The 14213-nt window shown below is 34.9% G+C and overlaps 1 protein-coding gene across 3 annotated transcripts in view; it reads left to right on the top strand.

The window, feature by feature from the left end:
* The window catches only part of DGKB (diacylglycerol kinase beta), a 339795-nt gene that overhangs the window by 58623 nt on the left and 266959 nt on the right, over nucleotides 1-14213 (top strand). The window lies entirely within an intron of this gene.

Raw genomic sequence — 14213 nt, 5'->3', positions numbered from 1 at the left:
GAGATGTTAAGAATATTATCAAATCTTAGATAAGTAAAGTCTGCAAAGATATTTTTTAAAACTTGTTTTTCTTACATCGTTTCTAGTTGTGGGCTCCCCTTTGGGGTAATTTCTTTTTTTCTGATATTATGAAACAAAGAATTCAATTGAATGTGTGTGGGTATTGCCTCACTACTAAAGAAAACACTGTTTTGGATGTTAAAAAAAAAAAGAACAAAACAACAGAATGTTTCATTTTGCAATCCCCAATTGCAATTTTTATTTGTTTAGCACATCCTAAAAATGTGATTGAAAATGTAGCTAAATAAAACCCTGTTTCATGAGTGTTTTAAAATAGGTTTGTATTGTATGGAATTCAGAATAGAAAAATGTACTAACCATTATAAGCATGACTTGTACCTATGTTTCAGCACGCAGTTGTTGTTAAGTAAGGCAGTTATAACCAATTAAATATTGGAATATTATTTTATACTTTGAACGTAACAAAATGTAGCATTGGTCATTTGAATCACTTTCTGAAGAAAATATTTTGTGTTTTGGTAAAGCAGTATGAGTTGATTTTGTAGTTAACATCTTAAATCTTCATTATTTTATTTACATACATTATACATTATAAAATGGTGGGAACATTTTGACCATTTGATTTAGTCTTCAATGTGGCATAGGCTGTAGAACCACCTTCAATTGATTCATATTAGAATGTAGACATATTAGAAAAAGTTTATATGATTGATTTTCAAAATCAAGCATTTGTTCTTTTTTTACTTTTAATTTCTGTTGCTTTCTTTGTGCTGTGAATGTATGTGGTAAAATCTATTAAATCTATTGTTCTATTGTTTTTGAAATCTTCACTTCTTTCATTATACAGTGGTTTCAATTCTGTGAAGTGTAACCTTTTAAAGCGTAAAGTATTTGGGTGGGAATATGGAAGGGGAAGAGGGAATGCAAATCAAAAAACTTGCTGTGGCACCGCTGATCTCAGCAGGGATCAAGGTATTGGCTGCTACTAGACAGTGTTGGTCCCATGCTAAGCCCAATGGCTTTTTCACTTTTCTGTGTAGTGCTTTGATTTCAGAGAGTGCAACAAAATGAGAAAAAAAGATAGAAAATGGGTATTTTGGATCTAGTAGGATTTATTAGTTCAGATTTCATGTCATCAGCTGCTGAACTGCAAGAAGAGTGACTAAAATTTCTTCTGCAGCTGGGTGAATATAGTCAGACAGAACTGCCTTTTCCCAGGTGTTTCTGTGTTTTTGACATCTCTTAAATCTACTATATGGATAAGCCCTGTAGTAGAAGACTTGAGAGTTGATTCTGTCTGGTCAGATGAGAACTCCTTGTGCTGCATGTATTATTTAAACTATGCAATTTTGATCTCTAAATTAAAAAGAAGAAAAAAAGAAGAACTCACCCCTACATTATTTTAGTAGATATGATATGACAAAAAAAAAAGGTAATGGTCTAGCAGAAATAAGTCAGTTTAGCTTTTCTCTTTCACATATTGTAGATAACGCTTTAAACTTCTAAGAATCCTGTTTTGTTCTTGTGTTTTGTAGAGGAGAGCTTCATGCTTCCTTTTTAGCTCTTTGTTTTCTAGATCCTTGTCTCATAAAAGTTTTAAGTATTTTTCCAATCTTGTCAATATCCTACAAAAAGGTGGTGCCACTTTTATACTAATAAGCACGGAACATAGAGGTATGGCAGTTTTTGCAATGTGGCATATTTATGTACTTTAGAAGAAGTCTTAAGTTTTTAAAAACTTCTTCCTGCTTAAAGGATTGAGGATTTTATTCCACTCTGTTGCTTCTTTACTGCAGATTTTTTTTGTTTTTTTTTTTTTGTTTTAATCATGAACTGATAATAGCAAAAGAAAAGCTGTTGATACTTGAAGCTTGTGACCTGAAGTCATCTGGCTTGTTTTTCCATTATCTTACATCTTACTGAATGAATGTTTTTTAGGCTTAGTGGAAATGACGTATTTGATTATAAGAAGATCTTCATCTACTGTAAGAATTATATTTATGCAGTTTTTACTCTCTGCTAGATTTCAGTCTAAGGTAGATTACTGAAACTTCCACATATGCTAGTGAATCTCTGTCTTCCCATCTTTTTCTATGTTAGTGTCAAATATGCAATTTATACTGAGTTTTATACCTGACATAGAATACACATGTAGATTAACAACATCCTACTGGAAAGCTGTGATTTATAAATAATCCTTCCATCATTTGATATTTCTCTAAGCTAACTAATTTCAACCGTTTCAGGCAAGTGTGGAGTAGGCTGGCAAAAATCAGGAAACTGAGCAAAAGACTGTGTCCAAGTGGGAAATAAATGCACATGCTTTTTGATGGTTCTATTGGAGTGGATCATAATTTCTTGCCTACAGACACATTATGAGCTTTTAGGTTTAACCAGTGCAGAGAGAGGAGAAATTTGTACAGATGGACCTTAGCCAGACAGGTGTAGATTTGACATGTCTGTGCTTGCATCTGGGAAGTGCTCCTGAGTGCCACAAATTGCATCTGGATAAAAAGAATAAATATGAATGTTCAGATTAAACCAGTGAAACAGAAATTTCCAAGAAGGTTATTAAAGTAAGTGCACGGCACAAGGCATACTCCATGGTCTGGTCTGACTGGGTAGGTGAAGCCTCAGGTTTAGCAAAATGATTGCAACATGGCAGTAAATGTCTGCCACCTTCAAAATATTTTTTGCATTTTTGGAAGTAGTGAAAATGGTTCTAAGAATCTTTCTCTAATCTTTCTCTGGGATCTTTCTGATTTCCCAAAGTGTTGAAGTTGTTTTTTTTTTGTTGTTTAGTTACTCTGTGAATGTTTCAAAGATATTCTTGGTAGTTCAGTAACTAAAGTTTGTCTCAATCAGTGTAATTTATGTGGAGAATATAACTGTTTATAATTTAAGGTAGTGCTAATTAGTAAGTACTGACATCAGTTTGTGAATAAAGCAGGAAATTAGTACAGTGCCTTTATTAAAAGGAATGGATTATTAGAAACTTCGGAGACAGTGCTTGCTAGTGCTTATTATTGCATTCAGTTTTGATTAAATGGTTTCAATAACAACCCTTCTTGGCAACAAACAATTTTTTTTCTTGTTCAAAGTACACAGGGCTGAGAGAGACAAACATATTTAATTCCTTATCTTTTTCTCTGATATCTATCATTGCATGGTTAAAAATAAATTGCTTACACTCTCTAATCAAGACTAGAATGCTGAGCTGAACCATTTACTTGACATATGCACTAATGCAAGATAATGATATTCTATCTTCTGTCTTAAGCCTGTTCATCTACATTACTAACCTTTCAACCAAAATAGTATTTATAATAACAAAGTCTGAGTGTTACTATGCTACATTAATGTATGTGTCTTCTTTCCTTTATTGCATGCATTACAGAAACAAGATATACTTAATCAAGTAAGTAATTTTATTTTTTTTCTCCTTTTGTTATGCATAGAAGCATTATCTTTTATTTTGTAGACTACCATTGAGATGTCATTTATTAATAAATAACCACCCATGGCTATTGCATCAGTTACTAAACAAATAATTAAAGCTGAAAGCAAAGTGATTATCAATCTAATATGAAGACATTGACTTTATGGACTTTGTAAGATAAAGGGTTAAAGATTGCCAGCCTAAGGCTCTACTTCTGAGAAGCTTATATAGCATAAAAACAAATATAAAAATACAATTTAAAAATGCTAGGAAAGAAGTAGTCAAATGAACTTTTCTTATTGACCTAGTTATTCGTTCTTTGTAGCAGAGTTGTTAAAAGGCCTCTGCTCCCTTTGGGAAAACACAGATGGAACATGAAAAACCTGAAAAAATCCAGGATCTGAAAGGATTCGTTTTGTAGGAATCTCTTTCTTTCTAGTGTCAAAGGCCAGCTGAAAGTGTGTACTGTGCTGTTAGGAGTACTCACTTCCTGTTCAGAGAAAGGCTCACTTTAGATTAACCAGCATTACTCTTTCAGTAAGTTGAGGGAGTTAGAGCAGTGGGTCCTGAAAGAGAAGGCAGTCTGGTTAAAACACTATTTCTAGGACCAGTCATGAGATTAATTTACAGTTTTCACTTATAACATTGTAAAATAAACAAACATGAATACTGTTTAAAATCAACTCATTAAACCAAATTTGGGAATTGCTATCAGAGGATTTGAATGTTATGCTGGAAAAACTTGATGACATTATGGACTATAAGTGAACAAAAATCAAATGAGATGAAGTAATGCAGAGCATAGTGCAGTGTGCCCTGAAAAGCTAAGTGTGGTAGCTGAGCACAAGATGACTGCAGAGCACCACCACTAAGCTTTGCTCATGGAGAAATACATAACTGGGACATTGCAATAGTATTCCTGTGGCCATGGGTAGTCTGAGAACAAGAGAAGACTTGTAAGAATAGGTGGTGTCTTCAGGCCAATTGAAATATGTGTAAGACTAGTTAGACTACAAAGCAGTTTGAAATATGTGTTAAATGACGGCTTTTTGTGCTGTCTCCTTCAGCTACATTTTCTGACTGGCAAAACATATGAATTTAATGTAATAGCTCTGCCTTTTTCTAATATATAAGTATTATAGGTATTTCTACTGCAAGTGAGCAAGCATTAGTATTCTGTAAAAGGGTACAACAGAAAAGTCATCTTCCTCCTTTTAACCAGTGTATATGCCACAAAATGGGAAAAGGTGAAGTTGAATTGGAACTAATTTACAGAAAAGTTAGTGGGATGTGGAGAATTAGAAGAAATCCAGTATGTAGGAGAAGCCTATCCCTGAAATGCAGCCATCTGAAGAATTACAAATGGATATTTTATCGTTCTGGCTACAAAAAGTTGCTAGCTTGTATCACCAGCAGAAAACTCCACCATTCGGACACTGAGAACTCACTGCTTTTCTGGCTTTCTGAGCAGAACTACAAGGGAAAGAGCTTCTAGGATAACTAGAGAGTTTGGAAGCCTGCCAGGATGCAGTGCTGGCTATGAGGCTGCTTTTTGTGCAAGGTGTTCAGGGCACTGAGATGTTAAGGTGTTTCGGATAGATAATTTCTGTTGCAGAAGTGTTCAGTGTTGAACATTCTTGATGATATTTAGTGGTCCCTCTGTCTCCTTTCTCATTTCTCCTTTCTCCAGTCTCATCTTTCCCTCCTTGACATCTTTCTTCTCTTTTCATACTTCCCCTATCTGAATTAAGCTACCATTTTTATTATTTTCTTAAATAGCAATGGAAAAGAATTTTCCTGTATTTTTAATTGTAATAAAATATGAGTCCTGGAAAACTCAGGAAGTTTTCCAGGAAAATGTCAAGGAAAATGAAATCCTGTACCCAGGATTTTCCATAGTATTTTTATTCTGATAAGAACTTTATAAATTAAGATCTAATAGATGCAGCTGTTATACACAGTAGCTAGCATAAAGAGATCACGGATGGTCTGCTGTGCAATATGTCAGTGGTGAACTGTAATGTAACAATCCTAGTTCTATAAGCTGTATTCCACGGTTAGGGAAAAAAACAAATACTTGTAAATAAAAATATCTCTAAGGAAGCATAAATTACTCTAATTTATTAGAGTCTATTGGATTTTAAGGCGTATCCATGTTTACGTATCAATGTGCTTGTGATAGGAAAGCATATATGTGAATCCTTTAATTAGTGAAAGAATGGATGGACAACCATTCCACACTGCGTGTAACAAGTACTCTGCGATCACTTTACTACCAAAGTATTTTTTAGGTTACGCACATAATTGCTTTCTAAGAGACAGATAAAACAAGGCTTATGCTCTTTTCTCTTAAAATATGATGATTATGTAAGATGGTTGCAATTTCACATTCCTTTGAGATGGGTTCTCATTTGATGACTAATGAATTCAAATCACTCATATTGAACATGAAGAGAAGTAGGTTAAAGTTCTAGTGCTTGAAGTTCTCAAACAGTGTAGCACGTTGTTATTGATTTTTTTTTTTTTTTTTTTTTTTCCTTCTGGACAGATTTCTTTTAGTTACATTTAAAATTTAATAGCTGACAATAGCTGACAAGGAAGTTAGCCAGCCTTAGCATTGTCAAGATAGTAAATATTTCAGAATTGCTTTTGTCAGGTTATTTAGGAATCAATTACATGTAACAATTGCCCCTCACTACAGGAAAGATCAAGGCCCTGGAGCATGTTCAGAGAAGTGCATCAAAGATGGTAGGGGGTCTGGAGCACAAGTCTATAAGGAATGGCTGTGGGAGATGGGATTGTTTAGTCTGGAGACGAGTAGGCTCAGGGGAGACCTCGGGGAGACTCTACAACTACCTGAAGGGGGGTTATGGTGAGGTGGGTGTCAATCTCTTCTCCCATGTAAATAGCAATGGGATTAGTGGGAATGGCCTCGAGTTGCACCGGGTGAGATTCAGGTTGGATGTTAGGAAATACTTCTTCTTTGAAAGAGTGGTCAGGAGCTGGAATGGGCTACCTAGGGAGGTAGTAGAGTTGCTGTCTCTGGAGGTGTTCGAGAAGTGTTGTACTGAGGGACATGGTTTAGTCGGAAATACTGGTGATAGGTGAATGGTTGGACTGGATGGTCTTAGAGGTCTCTTCCAACCTTAGTGATTCTGTGATTCTAAATACACATCTTGAATATCTCTGTCATGTTGACCATGTCTCCATGTCTATCACTATATGTATGAATTAATGTTAAGAAGGAAGTAGCAGAGGCAAGATATTTGACTATATATTAACATGTATTTGAACTATTTGACAAAAAAACCCAAACCAAAATCCTCACAGAAACACAAATAAAGCTATTTTCTTACAGTTAAATAGAACAATGTGGAAATTCTCTATTTTGTTTATACCAGTGGGAATTCTGAAGCTACCGAATTGGTACTTAGTTGTTGGTAAGAAAGGACCTGCATGGTGCTTCTACAGTGCTCATGTTACCTGGTCATACATGCAGCAGGTCTAGATTACTTTCCTATAAAGGATATTATTTAGAATTACAGAGAAATCTGTCTTAACTCTAAGTACATTAACTTAATATAAGTTTACTTGGGCTGAATTAGGAAGGACTGTTTAAAGTGCTTTACCCAGGCTATTTAATTATGACTTTTTAGATTGTTTTTCATTCTGAGGTACAAAGTGATCTTCTGTATTATTTTTGTGATAGTTAAAATCGACTCACATTCTAAGTATATCTAGATACTGTTTATGAAACTAGGCAGATAAACAAAATGTAGGAAAAAAACTCTTAATCCCTATTCATTGTATGAATTAATAACAAATAGAAATTACTTGGATTCCTCTTATGCAATGCAGTTATTATTGCAAGTACTAACCTGTAAAAATATGTAATTGAGTAGATAGTGGTGCTAAATTATTATTATTGCTCTCTATGCAATACTTTTAAATTCTAGAGCATATGCAAGAACTTAATTCTGCTTACAGAGCAACATTTTCCTGAAGGCTGTAAATCTACTCTGTGCTGAGTAAAAACTGTTGCCAACTAGAGTTAGATATTTTAAATATTCTTGTACAGTCGTCTATTTGAAGTGAAAAATCCAAGTTATGCATGCTCAGATTGCATTAAATCTCAGCAGGTTTCAAGAATTCAGTGTATGACAGTTATACTATTTTTCCTAAATTATTTAGTAATTATTTTCAGTATGAGTTTCTGTGTGTGTTATACAGTCATACATACTGAAACACAGGTGTAATTGCTAAAGAAAATCTGCAGTTACTAAGGTTTTTATTTTTTCTTAGCTTGATAACTAGGATGAGACTGCGATGGCTAATGAGTATGTTCTAGATTTATTTTAATAATTAGCATCAACTTTAATAACGTAAGTAAATGCTACAAATCCTCTCATTTCATTTTAAGATGTTTTTAAAGAGACATGCTTGCTGTGCTCAAATATTGTGAAGTATTTATTTTTGATGGGAGACATAAGGGAAAGATTTGGCAGATATGTCTATACTCTTGATTTAATCCAAATATTATTTGTCCAGGTGGAGTATTTGGTAGGAGTAGGTTATGAGAGCAGAGTTCCCCCCCACCCCCCATAAGCTTTCATGTTGATAGATAGCAATTCAGATGATGCTTTATCTACGAAATCAGTTCATTTGATTACCAGTACTTATATAACACTATTATGTCAAAAGTATGTTAAGTGCTTAGATCAGTAAAATTTCTGCCATGTGAACATTAGCAATATATTTTGAACAACAAAAAATAGTGTGTTTTCTACTTCATATTTTGTAATGTATTAACATTCTCTGGATAGTCTCTGCTCTGCTCCTACCCCTCCACATTTTGGCAAAAATCACATTTCAATATGTCAGAATCAGTGAATTTTCAAAACTTGGTAGTGCTTTACTGTTGCTTCTCACAGATAGTCACATAATTGTCGCTAATGCATTAGCATCAATGAAATTTGCAATTGTCATAGCATTATATGTAACTCAAGGCTCTGTAACATCATCTCATTTCTCAACAATTAATTTTTGAGTTATTGGATCCATATATATGGTTTGAAAACAAATCATAATTAAGGGAATCCACGCACTAAATACCCACAGCCTTTATGGTCAGTAGATTAATTACATGTTTTGCCCCACTTGGAGATATGGCAACATACTGAAAAGGTAATTAACTAAAAATTACATTTGTAACACAATTCTGTTTCAATATTCTCTGAAATATTTTTTTTTTTTTTTTTTTACTTTTGTTTTCAGGATGGTGAGAACAGTGGCTTATGTTGAAATATACATTTTTTAGAAATTTCAAGGAACAAAAAGACCAAAAATGTGGTATTTTCAGAGAAATTCTGGGTGGAAATAATTTCAAACATTGCATCATACCTTGTTCTCATCAATATGATCTATGAGGTAGTGAGGAATAAAAGTTGTTTATTCTAGCTTCCATCACTTGGCCCATCCATAATGGCAACACTTCTGTTGAACTTCCTATTAGTAAGTTGCCTTTTCACAAATTATGAGAGGAAAAAAAAAACAGGTGGAATAATATAACTTCTTTCTACATATCAACCATTTTCTTTTCAGGGTAAAATCTTGAGTCCAGAGCAGTTATTGTTTCTGATTTTTTGCTCTCTTCAAATGGTATGAGTTCAAATATTCCAGACTGTATTTAAAATATCTGAATTGTACTCTTTATACAGGATGTAAAATCCAATTTACTTGTGTATATCCAATTTTTCACAGAGAAGCAGTATTTTGTATATTCTGAATATCAGGATATACTGAGATATGATGTCTATACAGTGGAGATGTGTATGTTTGCACAGAACATACACATAAATGTATAAACCTTAACAATTTGGACACTTAGAGCTCTATATTACATCTCTGTGTACCACTGATAATTCACCAAGGGCAAATCCTACTTGACCTCACAGGAACAGGTTGCTCAGTGATGAAGTTGATGCCTTGTCCCTGGAGATTTTCAAGGTGAGGCTGGATAAGGCCCTGGGCAACCCAATCTAGTTGTATATGTCTCTGTTCATTGTAGGAAAATTGGACTTCAGAGGTCCCTTCCAACTCTAAGGATTCTATGAAATTACTGAATTGCACATCCTATCTGCTGTAGGATGAGGGCACATTCTCATGGCATTGTATTTCTTTTTTGACGTTTGTCCCTGCCCGCTCCCTGTCATATTTATCAGTTCTGCACTGAGATGATAAAACAGGGGATGAGTTGCTGCAGCAGGCTTGGCTCACCTTCATAATTTTCAGGCCTGAATGAACAATTTGGGGTGTAATAACATCCAGTTACTAAAAAAGAGGAAAAAAGTTTAATTTAGAGGGTGTTCATTCAATAGTTGTATGAATGTTTTTTATCTGATAAGAGCTAAGAGGCCAGTGAAAATTGTGGACTATATGTCATACTGTTGGCTTGTAGTTTCCTGTGCGTTCTTGCTTATAAACTCATTATCTCCAAATGCATCGTTCTCCAGTTTTCACCAATCCAGATTTTCACTAGAAAACTGGTAAATTATGAGAAATTTTTTATCAACAGTGTTAAGAAAGTAGGATGCAACATTATTCTGTATGATCTGTAATTTGACCTAGTCTGTATGTGGCAGAATGTGATTGGAACATGCTTGACAGACTTGACTTCACTGCAGAGACTAGAATTCTTAGAGGTGATCCTAGGCTTTCAGTTAGCCAGTAAACATCTTTAACTAGAATTTTATCCTTCTCAGCTAGCAATACCAATGGAGTTCAGCCTTTCCCCACCAGCATACGTGATGTTAGAAGTCATTCTACTTTCTAGACACAACAAAGTATTTCAGTCATACTCATAGCCTGTTTTAGCTGAAATCAGGAGATCAGAGGGCTGAGCTGTCCCCTGTTTTTAGATGAGTATTGGTCTATATATTTGTAAAACAAAATTAGAAAACACCTGAAATTGTCTTTATTTTTCCCAGCACAGTCACAGCTTCCATTTTAATGCAGGCACTGGGAAACCAGTCCTCCAATTCCTGTTTTCTCTGTGATCCAGAGACTCATAATCTATGAACCAGTATTAAATTAGTATAATGCATTTATCACTGGGTGCTTGAGGAGAAACAGAACACATTTGTCATGGTAATTAGAAATTTTTAAGCCTATTAAGCTTAGCCTGTCCTCCATTTCTTTTTACTTGGAGTCTCATGTGTACAAGAAACTTGAAACTGAAGAGTAGGAACAGCTCTGAATTATTCCAGCGATGGAGAGTAAAAAGTGAATTAGGATATATATATATGCTTTACTGGTATTAATGTGATAAAAATCTTCACATCATGTATCTGTGAAAAACATTCTGTATCTGCAAAGAAATGTCATGATGATACTGTAGAAAATAAGTTGCTTTGTTGTCAGATTCTAATATTCAATGCAGAAGAATAAAATTGCAGATTATTTTAAGGTACATTTTAATACTTATAAAAATCCAAAATTTTCACAATTTTACATTTGTGTTTTCAGATGTGAGCAACTTTTTAGTCAGTGTAATCAACGTAATGCTGGAAATGCTCTTGGAAATTTTTTTATTTTTTTTTTTAAGCTGTAATTTATTTTTCTTCCTAGCTGCCAAAGTTTTAATCTCTTGATAGCTTTCAACTCTGTGCAATCAAGATTCCTTAGTATCATTTTCTTTTAGTGAAATGGTTGTCATTCGTTTGCATATGTCTTTTTATGTGTGATTACTTTTATGTCAAGTTCCTATAGTATGTTGAAAAGGACACATTACTGATCACAGGCCAGGCATTCAAATTTTCTCCAGAATTTTCTTTTTTAACATATTGTTTTAGAAATATAAGAAAATAGATCAGAATATTTTGTTAAAGCTGTTACAGAATTTTCCAGGAGGTTTTAGCAGCTGGAGAGGAGAGAAATACAGTACTTCCTAGGTGTACATGTAGTAGGATTCTGAGATTCTATGAAGAGAAGTTATTGCAGATCAGTCCTTCCACTGAATTCAAATTATTCCTTATAACTAAAAGAAACCCTCTTACCTACCCTATTGCTATCTTTCTTCCAAACATCTGGCAGCTGCTGAAAGTAGGTTATTTTTAGATATGATTGATATTTATAAAGTGTCCAAATCTGATATCTGTAGCTCATTTATAGCCTTTTTCTAGCCCCATAAGTACTTAGCTGGATGCGCCTCTTTGGAGAGATGCTGTGAAAAAGAGGTGCCAGCTAGTTTGGTAGAAGGGTTGTTATTTGCTGCTGTTTTCACACCGCTCCCCCTGTCAGACATAACCTTCTCATATTCCATTTTGTCCACAATTTGCATCATCACTCCTTATTCAAAGGATTAAAACAATGATTTGTTCAGCAAAAGAAAGAGAAACATCTATTCCATTTTTAAGAAAAGGAGAAAGGAAGACCCAGAGAACTACAGACTAGTGATCCTCACCTGTGTGCCTTGGAATATTATGGACCAGATTATTCTGGAAGCTGGATTATGTCACATGCAAGATAAGGAAGCCTTCTGAAACAGCCAGCATAGATTCATCAAGGGCAGATCATGCCTGACCAATCTAGTGTCTTATATGATGAAGTGATGGCATTATTGGACAAACGAAGTGCAGCTAATGTCATCTGCATGGACTTGTGCAAGACCTTTTTCATAGCTCTGCATCACATCCTTATCTCTGACTTGGAGAGATGGATTTGAAGGCCGAACTATTTGATGGATAAAGAATTGGTTGAATAGACAGCTGGAGGGTTGTGGTCAGACCTATGTGATCCAGATCTAATGAGTGGCGTTCCCTAGGCATCTGTTTTGGGACTGATGTTCATCAACATCTCTATTTACAATCTAGACATAAGCAAGTTTGCTGATAACATCAAGCTAAAGGGTGTGGCTGATACAATAGAAGAAAGAGAGATTCAGGGGGACCTAGATAGCCTCAAAAAGTAGGCCCATGAGAACCTAAGGAGGTTCAATAGGCCAAGTGCAAGGTGTTGTACTTGAGTCAGGGCAGTCCCAGAAATGTGTACAGACTGGGAGATGAACTCATTGAGAGCAGCCTTGTGGAGAAGGAAGTGGACAGAAAGCTGGACATGAGCCAGCAGTGTGTGCTTGTAGCCCAGAAGGCCACCTGTATCATGGGCTGCATCAAAAGAGGGGTGATCAGAAATGCAGTAGAACTCAGTGTCTCCTTCTGCTCTGCCCTTGAGAGTCCCCATTTGGAGTACTGCATGCAGTCCTGGGGCCCCCAGGGAAAAATGATGTGGAGCTGTTGGAGTGACTCCAGAGGAAGGCCACGAAGATGATCAAATGTCTGAAGCACTTCCCCTCTGAAGGCTTGAGGATTAATATGGATTAATAGAACTTCAAAATAGCACTCTTCAAGATCCTACTATGAGTAAGGGCATCAATATCCAAATCTAGGCATCTTAGTTCTTTTTCTGAGCTTGCATACCTTGTTCTCATTAGACTATAATTAGCTTCTTGATTTTATAGTTATAAAATTGAATAAGATGTTACTAAGTATGTGCAGTGCTGTGAAGTAGAAGTCATACCTCATCACAGTGCGTTAGTGAATGAGTGCTGTTAATAAAGGTGTGAAAGACACTCTAGGATGCCTTAATCTGTAAATCTGTCATGTTACATAGAGGCAAATCCAGATAGTTTCTTTCAGCAGTCAGTCAGTCATTTAGAACTCATGATAAACTTTGCTTTGTTTTATCTTTTTCAGTATGGATTCATAATGGGTAGGGGGAACTTACAGAAAAACAATGCCTGTGGATTAAATGCTTGTTGGCAGTTTGATTTTGGAATTAATTTTGAAATTTGGTGGATGGTTAGTTAAATGTTATGGATTGTCTCTGACAATTTGTGACATTAAAAAGATGCATATTTTTAATTTTCCTCTGCCTTGAGTCATAGTGAGTCCGGTTTAATATCTGTTTCCAGAAGAGCTGAAAGTGATCAATGTTTGACATGTGTATTTGCTACAAAGATTTTAAAATTAAAATGTGCAGTTCTACTTCTGCCTTCTGTCCTCTCTCCTTCTCTTTTCTCCCAGGGTAGATATACACTTTGGTTTTAAATTTAGGTGATTGGAAACAGTGATAAGATTGTATGACTGGGAGAGGATGAATACAGAAACTGCTTCTTAGTAGTAAAATTAATTTTTATGTGGATTTTATATTTTAAATTAGCAGAACCTTGATGGTGCTTTTGAATATGTACTTTTCTGGACTTGCATCAGAATATTTCAGTACCAAATAAAATTTCATTACTCAAACATTGCTATAAAGTTACAATGTTTTACAAATTATGAAGATTTATATAGTTTTTCTTCATACAGTTTATTTTTTAAATTGTAAAAGATAGGAAATGGTGCTCCAGTAAACTTGGCAAATTGGTTATTTAAAAGATATAGTAGGAATTCATTTATTTATAATAATTATAAAGACACCTACCTTTCTGTGGCCTACTTACAAAGCATTTGGTACTCTTTTTTATTTGTATCACAGCTAAAACAGAATAGACTATTTTTTCTTCCTCATAAAATTTAGGCCAAAATGATTTGGAGGTTCTTTCATGTTCCTCTAGTTATTGGCTGCTTTGAGCATGTCCTTCTTTATCCTCTATATTTCGTTTTACAAAACTTGTGACCATAATCTCCCAACTTGTCTCCTGTGAAATGCAGTGAATTAATACGTGTGTCAGGCTAATTGTAGTCAATTTAGTACC

This window comes from Meleagris gallopavo, chromosome 6, assembly GCF_905368555.1.
Source record: "Meleagris gallopavo chromosome 6, MGAL_WU_HG_1.1, whole genome shotgun sequence".
Taxonomy (NCBI): domain Eukaryota; kingdom Metazoa; phylum Chordata; class Aves; order Galliformes; family Phasianidae; genus Meleagris; species Meleagris gallopavo.
The sequence above is the reverse complement of the archived record's forward strand: the minus strand, read 5'-3'. Positions and strand labels throughout refer to the sequence as shown.